The sequence below is a fragment of the Podarcis tiliguerta genome (assembly GCF_965153285.1).
Source record: "Podarcis tiliguerta genome assembly, chromosome: Z".
Lineage (NCBI taxonomy): Eukaryota > Metazoa > Chordata > Lepidosauria > Squamata > Lacertidae > Podarcis > Podarcis tiliguerta.
Window position 1 is genome coordinate 34,102,568 of NC_139553.1, and position 14,041 is coordinate 34,116,608.

The window sequence follows — 14,041 nt, forward strand, 5'->3', positions numbered from 1 at the left end:
ATCTCTACTTTAGCCCAAATCCTGGCAGGCAAACATCTCACATCAGTGATGCAAGGGATGTTAGCTGCCTATCAAGTTAAGTGCCACTATGCCATTATTTGAGCTGGCAAAAGATTTTAGCTGGAAAAAGCCATGGGAGAAAGTGTGGAAACAAGTGTTCTTTCCAGAGAAAATCTTTCAGAGAGGTTGCATATCAGTGATGATATATGATGAAAAAAGAGAGGATTCATTTTGTACCAAAGCTGGGCAATGCCAGGCCTGGCAAAGAAGTGTGATCAACCACCAGGTCTCTCTAGGACCTCCCTCTCTCTAAACTTTCACCCCTCACCAACCCTCTCCCACTCCACACCTTTCTTAAGTGCTTTTACCTGACTGGAATGGCTCCTTGAACTAGAATATTCTCTCTTGCTTATCTGGATGGTGGTGTGTGTATGCATGTGTGTGACCACTGTTTTTTATGAATCAATTAATTCAATTTATTCTCACTATATAGTTTGGGTTCTGTTTACTATTTTACTTAGGCTAGGCTTTGCATTGGTTTTTACTTGGCCTGTAAAGCTGCCTCGGAAGTTTGGATCATAAAGTGGCCAGTCAATATTTTTCAGTTAATTAAATAAAAATGCCATGTCCCACACATAAAAAAGAAAAGTGGCACTGCCTTTAGGTTACCTACCGTCTTTCCTCCAGAAATTTCAGGATGACATATGTGCAGTTTTCCTGCCATTATCCTCACAACAATATCGTGATGGAGGTTAGGCTAAGCCAAAGTGACTGGCCCAAGGTCACTTGCTAAGTTTTGTGGCTGTGTAGGAATCTTCCCAGCTGAGGTCCAACATTCTCCCCATCACACCATAGTTGCTGTCTAATACTACACTGTCACTTAGATTCTGCATTTCCCCGCTCCTTTTCATTCTTTCTTTGTTTCCTTCTGTTTTTAACATCAGAGGGGTTCTGTTTTCTTTCCTTCCAACTCATCTAACAGACCTCTGAAACAGGTATAAATTAATCATTGTTCTTGGCTTTTCTTCTTTGTAAACAAAGGTTTTAATTATACAGGTCCGTGGGCATTCTGTTTACTTCATAATTACGGCTGAATGGCATTTGTCCCAAATGAAGCTCTTTCCCTTCTGAAGGATTTAACAATGTGTGTTCTCCCCAACACATATATTTGTTTGGACTCTACACAATGGACCGAATCCCACTTGTGCTTAATAGAGTATGGTTTGCCAGTTTCTCTGGCATATGAGCCAAAACTCCACTCTCCATTAATAACTAAAGTGTTGGTCCCTGTAGCAAGGCAAATTCTTTCTCTTTTTTTGGCATGTACCAGCCTGGAAATACCCAGACCACTTGTTTATCATAAATTACCATGCTGAAAATAGATAACTATCCTTCTGTGTGTATGAGAGAAAGGACTCAGGGAGGAGATTGTCTGAACAATGGCAATGGTGGAGGCAAGTCCCCACCCCCCACCTTGTCCTTAGAAACATATGTCATTTGGTTAAATCATAGGGCTAAGTTAACAGGCTCACTTTCCCTTGTAGTTGCAGTTAGATGTCTGTCAAAATCATCACATTTGATAGCCAAGGTAATTCCATGAATGTTCTGTGTGTGTGGTTCATGTGAACATGTGAATGTGAAGACTTGCTTATCTTACATGCTATAGCAGCAAACACAAATTTGTCAGGTAAGGTAGGATTGGCATTGAATGGGAATCTGCTGAGACCAGTACTCTATAGGAAGGCCCACTGCCCTAGATAGGGAACTTCTCTCCCCCCCTGATGTTACTGGACTGCAACTCCCATGATCCATGGCCATTGACCATGCTGGCTGGGGCTGATGAGAGTTGGAGCCTAACAACATCTGGAGAGCAACAGATTCTCATCCTTACTCTTTCCCTGCAGAAGGTAAAGAACAGCTAACCTCCTGGTTGCTGCCTGGTTGCCTTCCCTCTCCAAATCTTTTGCCGACGCTTCACGCTGAACACAGTTACAAACTGTTTCTACACTGGTACAGGTGTATGTGTCAAAGAGTGTATAGTTCTTGATATGCACAGCTCAACTACTTGTGCACACTAGTACGGAGGTCACACACTTGTTGAATGTAATGTGTGAGTGCCCCTTGACTGAGCAAGCATTGGGAGAAGGAATGAGAAGGAAGAGTATCCTTCATACATCTAGTCTCTCTTACCGGGAGATAGGGCTGATTGGTAAAAGCTAACAGTTTAAAAGTAATTAAACTATAATGGAATTGAAATAATGTTAAAAATGCACACATAGCTTAAAACAGTAAGAACAGCACAGCACTATTTAAAAGCTCTTTCCTTAAAAGCAGTCAGTTCCCAAATGTCTGTCAGAATAAAATAAAAAAACTCATCACATGTTTAGTAGGTGCATATTTAAGAGAATTTCAGACATATCTGAAGAACAAAAAACTTGTAGACATACACCTACATATTGTTGTTTTCATATCACATAAATATATAGATGGTGTTGTTGTTGTTTAGTCGTTTAGTCGTGTCCGACTCTTCGTGACCCCATGGACCAGAGCACGCCAGGCACTCCTGTCTTCCACTGCCTCCCGCAGTTTAGTCAAACTCATGCTGGTAGCTTCGAGAAATATAAATGGTAACTCCCATAAATAGCTCAATTTTTGGAGTTAAGCACCCCTCCCTTCTTACCCATCTCCATCAGGGCCGACTCTTCACTCTTCCAGGGCAAGCTTGTAACACGAGTGCTGTTTACCTGTTTTATTGCTAGCTTTCTTGTCATGCCACTGTGCTGCTCTTCGTTCTCCACCTCCCAGTGCCACATTGAAAGCTCATTTCTGCACAAGCCTTTCCCCTATGCTCTCTTTTGGCATTGCTAGTCCAGCACACAGTCCTGTTGTGCATTATCCCCCACCCCCCTACCCCGCCTTATACCTTTTCAGGAGATGCTTTTGTGTTTCTCTTGCTCTTTTACGAAACAGCGGCTGCTCTAGTCTTAAGGTGCATTTTGTGTCTCCCACCTCTGGCCCTGACTTGTGTGTCCTTTGATTGAAAGGCAGCTCTGCATGAAGCAGTCAACAAAACAGTCTCAAGCTGAGCATTTGTGTGGTGTGAGCAGGTAGGCCAAATCCATCACGTCTATTGTCATGACAGCCGGAATAAGAAGAGAAGAGAAAATGCTTCCTGTTTGTGTTTTGAATTCGCTGCACTGTGATTTCTGAGATAGAGGCTGATCCAACTGACTGTGCTGTGAGCAGAAAATAGAAAGCTTCTTTTACTCCAAGAACAAAGTAAAGTGGGTCAGTGAATTGTTATTGAGCTTCCCCACAATCTAGAGTCTGCTTGTTTTTACAACTCTGGTCCCTGAGTTGATTTTTTGGCAGGGATAGGATGGGTGGGTGCTTCAGGAAACACTTTTTCCTTTTTTGGCAATAATTTAGGAGCCTACAAGATGGGCGAAAGTGTTCTCCTAGTGAGAGTGAGGGCAATAAGCATTGTCCTTATTCTGATTCAGCTTAATGATGTTCCTCCAACGCCAAATCTCATTGGCTACAAAATGCTACAACCTCAGCACCCGGGCTATATGATGCCTGTTTGGTTGAATTACATGTGATTTGTTCAATATGTGGTCAACAATATCTGTTATTTTATTTTTTCCCCTCCATAGCAGCTGCCCAGATAAATGGTGGAAATGAGCAGAAGAAAAGAAAAAGGCTCAGTGTTTTGAGGGATCTTCTGGAAAACAGCATGACTCCATAGTGCCATTATTTCCTATGAGGTCCCTTAAAAAAAAGTGATCTAGAAAAATATTTGTTTGTCTAAATATACCTTTTACTTATGTCTCATGTCTTTATTTTTGGGGTGCGAGAACCAGAGTTCACTGTTGTTTGAAACTAGCACATTACTTATCATAATAGCAAATACCACCAAATAACACCAAGTGTTCTTTTACACACATACATCCTTTGAATTTTATATCCAGCATCTCTTGTCATTGCTCATAGCATATTTCTACTCCTTGTAAAGTGGAGGTTAATGCAATACTTGAGGGTTGTTGGTTCTTTCCCTTTTTTATTCTAAAAATACTGGTGGTTGGCTTTTCAGAAAAGCTGTCTTCTTAAATTTTCTGGCTGATGACTTGAATTGTAATGCTCACGTCAGTTTGTATTAATCCTAGAGGAAAATGGGACAATTCATCTCCAAGAAAGGGAGCAATTAGATAGCCCTGTTTCTTCAACATGGTTTCCTGTACCCCACTGCCAATTCTTTTAGAAAAAGCAATGCACTGTGCATGTGTGTGCATACATAGCCTAAGAAAAGGTTAGAAGCAAAATTGCAGAGACCTGTCTCAAGCACACACAGTCCTACTGGTGAAGCAGAGGGTGGTTTTGGCTGGAGGGTTTCTTCTACTGGTGAATACAGAAAACTAGATGTTTCCATTTCTGGTCCTGGCCCTAACATTTCCCACTGTAGGTATGAATGTGACCTATAGATTAAGTTGATTTGGTGCCATGAAAGGTAAATTTTCTTCAGCTTATAAAGAGAAGAAACAACCATTAAGGAACTTGCCTGTTCTTAGTGCATAATGCTGTGAGACAAGCAGACTGGTCTATGGGTGTTTTTAACAGACTTAGGTTTATGAATACCAGTCTTCCTACAAATAGGTGTGTAACTTCAAGTTTGGAAATGTTGTAAGGTGCCAGATATGCAGCCGTCTGGCTTTTCTTCTCATCATCTGTTCAAGGGCCAAAGATAGCCCAGATACATTATAGTTGATGTCAATCTAACACTATTAATTTAACCAACACTTCTGCTTCACCCTGATGGGAGGGGGGATCCCTCCTTCCCTGAGAGACAACATTCAGATGTGCACAGTATTCTACTTGTTGTAAAGCAGGTACACTCAGTTTTAATTGACATTGAATAGAGATATATTTGTAGCAAATCATCCAAATGTAGGCGGGTATTGCACTGCATAAATTGTGCTGTGTTTAATTGTTCAACTTGTCAACCTGAGAACATTGTGTCATATAGTGTCTCATTAGAAAGAAAGCAAGGAAGAAAAGTTAGTGGGAGTTGTGTAACCATCATAGGGTGAAAGAGAGGGGAATTATGTAAAGGAGATGACCAATGAACTTGTATCTGTCCATCAATCTAAATGCAACCAGATGTAGAGCAGGAACAGGGACCATGTGGCCCTCCAGATGCTGACAGATTATAACACCCACCATACCTGACCATTAACCAAGCTGGCTGGGACTGACAGGAGCTGTAGTCCAACAGCATTTGGAGGACAGGGGTGGGCAATTGGGTTATTTTCAGTGGCTCATGCCCACCCCCTAGTCTTCAGTCCAGTTCTCTATACCTCTGCATTAGTGTTTTCTTTGTTATTATGTTATATATATATATTATACTGTAAACCAGCATGTGATTCTCAAGTGAAGGGTGGAACAGAAATTTAATAAGAAAAAGAAAGAAAAAAGGCCTCATGAAAATTCATTAGCATTTCATTGTACCTTTCCCCCCAAATGAGCCCATTATTGTATACAATTTTGCCTAAAATACACATTTTTGGAAGCAAATTCCCACAATATAATTCATTTTCACTATTTAAAGAAGTGTGGACTTTCAAGGATAGCTGCATTTCAATTTGAGGAAGTGCAAATTAGGAGAGTTTCACATCAAAATACAAACTGGACTTAATTTCTCCTCTACACCTGCTGGAAGGCCACTGGTGTCCCTCCCTGCTTTAAACGAACTGCTTCAGTCTCACCACAGCTGCAAACTGCTAATGTGTATGAACATTCAGGCTTAAGGGGTAGCATAGCTGTCAACTTACAGATTTGAAAATAAGGGACCAGCAGCCAAAATAAGGGACCTGCAGCCTCACCTGTTTCAGGCACTCCAGTCTTCCTGTCCTCCTGCAGTCTGGTCAAACTCATGCTGGTAGCTTCGCGAACACTGTCCAACCAACTTTGTAACCAGAGGTTCAACTGAATAGATTCTGAATCACATGCACGACAAGGCCTATGCAGCCTCAGCTTAAGATGGCTCCCCGGCCTGGCTTTCCACTGCAAAGTTTGCAGCAGCACGTGCAACAAAATGGCGTCCAGCATTCGAAAACCCCCTCAGCTTGCATTAACTAGCCACACACAAGGCATGCAAGCTCCACTCCCCAGTCATTCTTAGACTTCTTATTGGGTGAGCAACACACCCAAGCAACACAGTTGGAGCCTCCCTCCTCCCTGGCCGGCAGGGAGGGAGGGAGAGGAGCTGCTTCCTTTGAAATTTAAGGGACATCATTTAAGGGACATCCATCAATAAGGGACAGCAGTGGGACATGGCGCTGGAATAAGGGACTGTCCCTTCAAATAAGGGACACTTGACAGCTATGAGGGGTAGTCATTCCTGCTCTAAAGCATTAGGATTAAAACATTGCTGTTTAGATCCATAGTAGCCAACATGATGCCCTCTAGATGCAGCTTTGACTATTATTGCCATCCAGTGGAGGCTGGTCCATTCTGGCAAATGGCGCAGTGCCCCACCAATTCAGTCTGTCCCTAGGAGTTGCATTGTCTGCAAGCTTTCTCCTCCTTAGTCTAAGTTTTGCCCTAGTAGAAGAACTCAGCAGGGAGGAGGATGGGGAGAAAACTAGAACAGTTAACTCCGCTTGCCACTGTCCACCTTCTATAAGGCCTTTTGTCCTACCTGTCACAGTGGGCACCAGCCACTACTTTCCCCATCATCCCTGACTGTTGGCCATGCTGGTAAGGTATGGTGGGAATTGCAGTCCAATGGCATATGGAGGACAACATGTTGGCTTCCCCTGATTTAGATCTTTGGTTCATGTTAGTTCCTAAAACCTGTCCTGTTTTTTTCCACCCTAGATTGAAACATACTCTGTATGTGAGTGTGCTTAATTCCCTTCAAACAAATCTGTAGGAGAGCATATCATGAATCTCAGTCCGTGGTCGACCTGTTACTTCACCACTAATGTGAATGTCTCCCAGCATTTCTTTTTATTGTAAATTATAACTGCCAGGAAAGGCTAAGTCCCTGTGATAATTATTCAGTCGGATAAGAGAAATCAAACCTCACCACACTTGTGAATGAATGTCAGAAGACTTCAGTTCATTTACTCATTGGAATCCATTATCTGTTCTCTTTCATATGAATCCTCTTAATAGGACTTGATTCTTGATCTGGATGCAGGACATTTCATTATCCTTGACTCCATTGAGCTGATGCTCTAAAATTATACTCGGCACACATCCTGTGTAGCTAGATGGCTCCAAAATTAAGTGGCTATCCAAGCAAATGGTGATGAAATATCTCTCTGAAAAATAAAGAGGTCATCAGTGACAAGCAGTGAGAGATAGAAGAAGCCGATGCAGTCTGATAGCTAAAGGGCTGCATTTGTGAAAAGGAAAGAAAGCACTGATCATATCGTTCCCTCTAATGCTGAATCTGGGCAGGATGTGCTGATGGCTTTGTAGCCAAAATACCACACTATCCATGAACAAAAGAAAGGCATCTTTGAGTTGGGGGTGAGTCCTATGCTATGCAGAAGTACTAAAACAAATCAAAACCCAAACCAAAAAAGAAAGGAGGAGGTGGGTTGTACATGAATGCACTGTTGTGGGTTAGAGGGGGCAAGGGAAGGTGCTCAGAGTGAATGTGAAAATGTGAGTGAAATTAGCATAAACTGCATCCCCAGTGGTTTAGAAGAAAACAATTAGTGCCAGGTTTGGGATGAAGAGAATGCAAAAGGAGGTAGAGAAAGGAGCACTCAGAAGGACAACTAGAAGCTGGAAAAAGAAAACAAATGCTATTCAAGGTTGCATTAACAGATGTATGCAGTTTGAGCTGCTACACTAGCTTTTTGGCAGCAAGATGATATTGCTTACTGGGAGGGAGGGAGGGAGGGAGGGAGGGAGGGAATGGTGGGGAGAAGTTTCCTGCCAGTGTGTTTGTACCATACTGACCACACAGCTGAATCCCCTATCCCTCCTGGTTAGGAACAGCAACCCAACTGCCAGGAAGATAACATTAGATATCCACCACATCCAATGAGAGGCTCCAGAGTGGAATCTACCAATGAATCCTGAGAATTATAGATTGGTACAAAAGTAGATCATCCTTTCTTATTGAATATTTATTTCATAGAGGTTTCTCCTTAAGAAACAGGGGTGAATGTCAAAACTAGAGTGCAGACATACCCTTTTCAGAGATGGAGATTCCCCCCACCCCCCACTTCCTATAACATATATTGTGGCCCCATTTTTGACAGATGCAGAGCACAGCTAAAAGACTATTTTTTGCCAACTATAAATGCCATCAAGGGACATAACTCTGTATTTTTTGGCCTTGTACTGAGCTTAGTGTAAGACCAGTAGAGATCTCTGCGCATTCATTCATTCTCTTTAGCTTCCCACCTCCCATTTCCACCACTAACTGAGATTGCTGATCAAAACGAGACAGGTTTGCATGTATCATTGGTAGGTTTAGTAGAGAATATGGAGAAATCCCCAGTCTAAAAAGAAAAAGGAAGAAAACGTAACCTCCCTGTTCCCTTGTGCTATAAATTGAAGTCAAAGGTAAGGATTAATTTTCCATTTAGCTTTAATGGGTTGTGCTTATTTGTTTGTTTGCTTGGAGGACCGCTGAGCTTACTTTCCTAGTTCTATTACTTCGTGTGGCTATGGGTGCTTATCATTAATTACAGGAAATAATTGGGACCAGCAATTTGGAATTAAAAGTGATGTGGAGGAGAAAGCATTTGTATTTTTCAAAGAGACAGTCCTCATCACCAAGGGATGTGCTCTGCTAAAATAATGGCAGCAGAGTTCAGCTGCAAGCTTTGAAAGCTCTACGGCCTGCAGCAATTCTGCATAGATTGAAACATTGTCTGTTTCTTTCTCCAATGTCTGGATTGTCATTTCAGAAACGTACAGTAAAACAATCAGCGCCACAGACAGCAAAGCCATTCACAAATGGTTTGCTGCATCTCTCCAGTCAGGTTCCTCACTATCAGTGGCTAGCATCTGAAACAGAACTGAACTCTGTCTAGGCATCTAAGTCCTCCTGTGATAAGGGGAGGGGAAGGGTGCACTTTCTGCAACCACCTGCTCTGTGGCATTCTGCTCAGTGCCAGACTCCATTTGTTAGAGGGCAAAGGTCTGCAATGGGAAGCCTGCTCTGGAAGTGTAGGCTCTCTGTGTAATTTAGAACCCCAAGCACAACAGGAGAAAGTTGGGGGCTAAAGGGCAACAAATTTTCATCCTCCAGCACCAGTCCAGAGCATTGTGGGAAGGAAATGGAAGCCACCAATATGTGTTTGTGTGTGTGGTTTGCATGCAGAAGATCCCAGATTCAATCCCCGACATCAGTTGTGTTTGGGAGAGATTCCTGTGTGAAGAGAGCCACTGCTGATCAGTGCATGCAATACTGAACTAGGTAGACCAATGATCTGACTCTGTATAAGGTAGCATCTTGTACAGATGCTCACTTAGTTAAGGTCCATAGATTATTGGTAGAGCATCTGCATGCAGAAGGTCCCAGATTCGTTCCCCAGCATCTCCAGGTAGGGCTGGAAGAAGCCATGGAGAGCTGCTGCAAACCAGTGTTGACAAGTATCAGCTAGACAGACCTATGATCTGACCTAGTGTAAGACTGTATCCTATGTTCCATTAAAAAGAAATCTGCATAGTGCCCTCCTTTATCAGAGGGATTACAAAGAAAATTTCGCAATTTTTTCTCAGGAAATTGTCTTCTGAGAAATTTTGGCTTAGTTCTACATCTGACCAAGCAAACCAAGCTTTCACTTGGTTTGTTTTCCCAACCTTCATTAAGCTTGGGGTATGTTGAGGTTCAGAATGCAAATGATTTCAGAGGAGAATGACACATGAAAGAGATATTGAGGGTTAAACCAAAACAACACTTTTGAAGCCAAACCACAATAGAACACTATGCAGTGTTCCATAGGCAAATGCAAAGCATTAATCATTCATAATAACCTTTCCTTGTGACTCAAATATTAGTAAGGTAAAGGTAAAGAGACCCCTGACCATTAGGTCCAGTCGTGAACGACTCTGGGATTGTGGCGCTCATCTCGCTTTATTGGCCGAGGGAGCCGGCGTACAGCTTCTGGGCCATGTGGCCAGCATGACTAAGCCACTTCTGGCGAACCAGAGCAGCGCATGGAAACACTGTTTACCTTCCCGCCAGAGCGGTACCTATTTATCTACTTGCACTTTGACATGCTTTCGAACTGCTAGGTTGGCAGGAGCAGGGACTGAGCAACGGGAGCTCACTCCATCGTGGGGGTTCGAACCACTGACCTCCTGATCGGCAAGTCCTAGGCTCTGTGGTTTAGACCACAGTGCCACCCAATAGTATGCCACCCAATACTACGCCAAGTCCATTGCCAGCTTTGACCAAACAGATGTGTGAGGGAGACAAGCCTATGTGCTGTTACTGTCTTAAGATAAACACAGTTGTCTGCTCTTAACAGATCCCCTTGAATGTCAAGATCTTCCAAAACATATTGAGACATCATTTTTACTTACAGGTTATTACACCGCCAAGGGCCTATGACTGGTATATGTCAGCTTCCATGTGTCCATATTGGCCAGCCTCCGAGAGCTAATGTTGTTTCCCATGCCAATAAATCTGCTGCTATGTTGAGAGAAAATACCGCCACCCAACATAATCACCAGTAACTGTGAAGATTTCATCATGCTGCAAAAATGGTTCCTCAAACACCTCCATAGCATAGTCCAAAGGCTTTTAACGCATCCCTTTGCTCAACTGTAACTTTTCTTTTTAGCTATGTTGAACACATATTTCATCAACTACTCCTTTGTGAATGGACAAGTGGGAACAAATACAGCCCCAAGTCCAAATAAATCTAACCAATCCCAGCAACACTGAATCACTGTCTATTTGTCTCAGCTTTAGCAGCTTAATGACATGCGTGCACACTCATGCCACAAATCCTGGCTGCCCTATAGGACTTTTTTCAGCTTTTCCTGTTTAATTCTGAACAAGTTTAATACTGACTCTTCCCCTTTGAGGGCTAACAAAGAGGGAGCAAATAAGGAGAAGGTTTCCAATATTATCTAAAATATTGTCAGTCTTAATCGGCTGTGTAAATGACACCTCCTGCATTCCCAGAAGAGCTAGAGCTGTCTGATTCACTTTCGCATTAAATAGTTTAATCATAACTACTCAGCTAAGATAGGGCAGGGGTACAAACAAATAAAGTGATCACTCCATGACAGGAAATTGGCCAGCACAAATCATAGCACTTATATACCAGAAGCATTCACATCTACTCATCAAATAGCTCAGTTGGTTAGAGTGTGGGGCTTATAACACCGAGGTTGCAGGTTTGAGCCCCATAAGGGGCAGGCACATGGTCGTGTATTGCAAGGTTTTGGAGCAGATGATCCTCACAGTCCCTTCCAACTCTGATCTATGATTCTGTGATTCTACTGGAGCCTATTAGATTATCAAACTGAAAGCCATTTCACACCACTACAAACCATTTCATACTACAATTTACTGTTAGAGTGTGGGTGGTGAGATTTTGGAATGGTGGATTCACCTGGTAAATGCCTTAAGTCTTTTGTTGAAACTAAGACTGTTCATCTGGTCCAGGCATAGCCTGGATCCTGAACCAAATTTGGGTCATTCTGGGGTTTGTCCAGAGTGTGTTTAGTTAGCAGTGAATGGTCCCATGTCAGGTCCACCTGAAGCAATTTGGAGCTGAGAGAGAGAGAGAGAGAGAGAGAGAGAGAGAGAGAGAGAGAGAATAAATATATGGTCAAGCAGAGAAGAAAAGAGGGAGAAGTAAGCAAAATACAACATTAAAACAATTTATATTTTTTGTAATTGTAAGTTTTTCAATTACAAAAAACAACATAAAATGACAGTAGCATCTAATAAAAAGTAACAAAAATTCAAAAAAAGAAGTAAGCAATGAAAAACAGTCTTTTTGAGATCCCATAAATAGAACCATACTATTGCTGACTGTTAAACAATCACCATTTCTACTTTGAAAACATGTGGATTGATGTTTGCTCCAATTCAGTAGACAGTGTTTTTCCCCCAGGGAAAGTGGTGGGATGAAAGAAAAACCCCAGACCTGCACCTAGAAACCATGGGAGAAATGGGAGTGTGGATGAGCCCTTAGTCTAAAGATGTGGAGGGGGTTGACCACATCCTGCCATTTTATTTAGAGTAACCCTGCCTACCAAGGCCAGAGTTGCAGAATGTGTAAACCTCAAGATGTTGCTAGACTACAAGTCCCATTTGGCAATGCTCCAAGCTACGCGCACCTTGAAGGAAAAGAACCAACTTATCTCATGGCTACCATGTTGGCCTGAAATTATCAGCCAACCGACACAGAACAAATGGTATTAGCTTTATCAAGGCCTAGCTGGGAGGGCGGTGGACAGGGTGGAACTTCCAAGTTAGCAAGGTTAAAACTTTCTTCCTTTAGCAGAGTGGGGAAGGGGTCTTACAACCAAATGGTGGCAGCGATAGAACCTCTCATAGGGCTTTGAGATGCCATTAAAATCCAAGAAAAAAGAAGTATGGGGTGATGAGAGCAAAGCAGAGGAATTTATGGTTGTCAAGTTGTTCCAGGACTCAGCTTAGTGGCCACGGAACAAAGGCAGGGGACCAATTGACTTCACACTGCAATGGGAATCCTGCAACTTCACCTGACCAGACTGGGTTGGAGCCTCTTACTGCAGGCATCCAATAGGCGCATTATCTTCTTCCCTGCATTGGTTTGTTTCTGTCCTGGAAGCTACAATCCCTGGGAACCAGTGGACATTAACTGGCTGAAGTATTTTTATCGCAGCTCCCCCATGTGAGTTAAATGAGATCTCCCTGCACAGGCTGCACTGTGCCTAAGGATTGAGCAAAAGCCTAACACTACCCCTTTAGGGTGTGTCTCTGTGTAGTTCAGTTCCAAATAAGTTTTACAACAGTGCTCTGTCTGTGGCACCACTTTTCTCTTAAGGTGTATTGAGAGGTTCCAAAATACACCTCCTGACTACACATCCAATCTTTGCATGTTTATTGTTTGCTTATCCAAATACAGACATTGTTTCCACTTTAATCTGTATTTCATGAGTACAGCAGAATTAAGAAAAGGAGTACATTTGCTTTCTCACTGAGCAGAAGAAAAAGCAGCTTATCACCAAGAGCATTTATGCTAACAATACCTCTTGCTTGCCATGTGCTCATTACCCTGAACATTTAAGATAACAATGCCTCTCACTTGCCATGTGCTCCAAGTTAATGACATCTAGTCTTACCAAATCATTGTAAATGAGAGAGAGAGAGAGAGAGAGAGAGAGAGAGAGAGTTCTCTGCAGTCCTTGGCACAACTGCAGAGGTTCTTTAAGATTCTTGGTCATCCTTTTCATTTGTAATACCTAAGAAACAGCTTCCCCTTGTTTTATGAGGCCATCTATCCAGTGACCTGTATCTGCCCCCTCCGCACGGTTGATTTCAGTTCTGCCCTTGAAGCGTGGCTCTGGCAGAGCTGCCAACACACACTCAACATCCTTCTCTGCTTTTCATATGCTGTTCTTATAAGAACTCCATAGACAGGAATGGAATTAAATTTCTCATCCATGTGCATTGCCAGAATCTCTTCCTTTGCTTGCCATTATGGGTTCTAGCCAATGCTATTCCTACTCAGAACAGACACATGAGCCTTCTGTATATATGAAATTATATATTACTATATAATAGTTATATTATAATTATTATGTGTTACAAAAGCCAAATATATAGGTGTAAAATTATAAAACATATAAAGGAATTACAGCTGTGGCAAAATCCCTCAGTGAAATTGGGGGTAATGTAACATACTGAGTCTGGGTGACTTAACCCTAGTGACTCTAGAATTATACATAGAATTCATAGAATTATACATAGAATACATATAATTCATAGAATACATAGAATTATATATAGAATACATAGAATTCCTGTTAATTCAGGAATTCTATGTATGTGGTAGCATTTAAT